Source organism: Nicotiana tomentosiformis, chromosome 6 (genome assembly GCF_000390325.3).
Source record: "Nicotiana tomentosiformis chromosome 6, ASM39032v3, whole genome shotgun sequence".
In the NCBI taxonomy this organism is placed as follows: domain Eukaryota; kingdom Viridiplantae; phylum Streptophyta; class Magnoliopsida; order Solanales; family Solanaceae; genus Nicotiana; species Nicotiana tomentosiformis.
In genome coordinates this window covers 136,624,684-136,627,659 of record NC_090817.1, presented here as the reverse complement: position 1 = coordinate 136,627,659, position 2,976 = coordinate 136,624,684, and positions in this window count along the sequence as shown.

Here is a 2,976-nt window from a genome sequence, read left to right as displayed (position 1 = left end):
TTATTTGGCTTTATTAACTTTGTATATATTGCGATTTATTTATGCCTAATGTGCTACTTGTTCGCTTTTTACCGCTTTGATATTGTTGAACTGTACATATAAACTATCTTCTCATGCACCCCCTCTGAGTCTTCTTGAAAATAAAAATTGGGCATTTGCTTGACATAGCCCGCTTTATTTGAGATAGCCGAGGTGCTTGTCACCCGATGAAGGATTTTTAGTCACACATGTTTTAGGCGGGGAGCACCACCAGCTAAGCCGGAAAGCAATGCTACCGGTACGTTGACCCTCCTCGGCTAGAGTTGTCCGCTCGAGTAAGCTATTCTAGATACCTTCTCCAATAGGATTTAAACCTAGAAGAACAAACCCCATGTCGGATATCCCTAGTAGGTTCGCTTTATTTGCATCACATGCATTTGACTTAGCGAAACTCGGCACAGGAGTCGGGTCCGTATAAGACAGGTATCCTCTTTGAGATCATCATGTTCACTTATGTGCTACATATTACATCATTTGGAAGGCTTGCTTGCATTGTTGACCAGCTTTAAAAAATTAGTTGAGCGGAATTATTAAAAAAATATAAAAATAATAATAAATAAATGATTCTCCTAGTTTAGTACAAATAATCCCTTTTACTAAGATTTTATAGTAGTCTGGCGTGAGGTGTAAAGATTAATTTTCATAAAAATCAAAAGAGAAAAATACTCGATTTCACCGAACTACGCGGGTTTGATTCTCACCGGATGTGAGATACGTAGGCAACCTCCATCGGGTTCAGCCACATTTGTTTTGTCACCTTTTACTATTTTATACTCGTATTCCGGCCGTTTTGCCAAGACAACCTTTGAACCTCCCCCGGGAGTACCGAAGGGCCGTTTTCGTAAATATAGCCTTTTAATTTATTTTGTCTACTTTTTATTATTTTGTCCCTATATTTGGCCGCTTTTGCCGAGACATCCTTTAAGCCTTCCGTGGAAGAATCAGAGGGTTATTTTCGTAATAATAGCCATTTTTTCTACTTTTATCATTTTACCTTTTGTGTTGGCTAATTTCAAAAGAAAGAAAAAAATCGAGTCTTATTACCTTTTTTTATCTTTTGCATATAGTTTAGGTAAGTCATGACCCCTTTTTGTCTTATTCTTAGGTTCACCATGATTTCTCCACAAAGAAGCAGTCAAAAAAGGGTAAGGGACGAGACACCTCCTATGTTCTTGATAAGAGATAAGACCCCGAGTAGTCTCCGTAATTGGTGGCTTGGTTTTGCTATATGGGAACAGAATCAAGTATTTAAGCACCTCAGGTTCCTCCCAAACATCATGAGAATTAAGCCTAACAGAGATTTAATCGAGTCCCTAGTGGGTTTTTGGGACCCGTAAACAATGTCTTCAGATTCAAAGATTGTGAAAAGATGCCTACATTGGAATAATTAGGTGGGTTTACCGGATTGGGGAGAGACCTTCGTGGGAAAAATCTTGTTGCTCCGAGAAACGTTGGTGTGAACAACTTTTTGAAAAGGTTATGCCTCCATCTAATTCCAATGGGTTGCTTGGACGAAGGTTGGGTTCCTTTGGAATATTTCTATGACAGATTTGGGGACAAGAAAGGGTTTGAGAACTTCTCGGGCACAACCAATTGAGTTACGACGCCTGGAGGGAGTTGATATTCTTCGCGTTCATGATATCATTTCTGGGGACCATGGTTTTTCCAGAGCGTGGTGGGCGCATCAGAATTTGATTGGATGCGGTAGTCTCGTATTTGCAAAGTAGCGAGGATCATACCATTTTTCCCATGATTCTGGGAGATATTTTTCGAGCTTTGACTCGTTTCCAAGAGGGTAAAGATTACTTTGAGGGATGCAATATTCTGCTGCAGATGTGGTTCATAGGGCACTTTTATCATCATCCAATAGTAGTAAATTTCAATGATAATTGGCTAAATTAAATTGGATGTCACCCAGACAGGGCCGCGAATTATAATTTTCCAGAGGGGGTGAGGGCCTGGCGAACATTACTTGGTTCATTAGGTGCTGATAGAATCACTTAGAACTATTATTGGTTTCCTTCTGCTAGGGTCATGCATATATCGACGTATCTCCCGTTATTTATACTCGTGGGTTTCAGAGGCTTCCAACCCTACGCACCCCTACGTGTCATGCGCCAGCTAAGGAGAGAAAAAAGAGGCCCTCGATTGAAGACACGTGTCCCTTTGTGTGGGAATTCAAGGGAGAGGAACTTCCAAGGGAGACATATGCACAAAAGGTTTGGTTCGGTGGTCGATTTTCCGACTTGGACGAGATGGTAGCTGATCGTGAACGTGGGGAGGTAAGCTTCGCATACCTTGAATGGTTTCACAACCAGGCTATCCGAGAGCAAAAGCGAGAAAGAGCCATACGTAACATACTAGATTGGGAAGAAGAGATCAAGGACAGAGTTAGAGAAACCGGAAGGGAAGTGGCACAAGAGTACCAATCCCATATTGACATTTTACAAGAAGATAAGGGCGTTTTGGAAAAAGCCATGGACATACAACATGCTGATTTCGAGCGGGAAAAGGCTCAGTGGGCACAAGAGAGGCGAGCACTCAAAGCTCAATTTAGATAGAAAATGTGATCACTACTGCTCAACAACATGAAGAAAGAGAATCCCAGTTTAAGGTGGTCTGGGATCATGAGCGCAGAGGTTTCGCTCCATTAATCCAAGGTCTGAGGGATCAGATAGGGGGAGTTAAGTCAAACAAGGAGTGCCAGATTGCGGAGTTTGAAATAGAAAGACATCAGTACCAAAGTATGATCAATCGGTTGGAGGGAGAGTCACTAGAAATTCGGCTCCAGAGAGATATGGCCTTGGAGCACGAGCATGATGCGCTGGATCTAGCTGAGACCCGTGGTCAGCAAAATCAAGAGTTGCATTTGGTTCAGGAACACATTAAGAGAAAGATCCCCGAGGTAGCCACATACACCTCCCGAGCGTGCAAGAG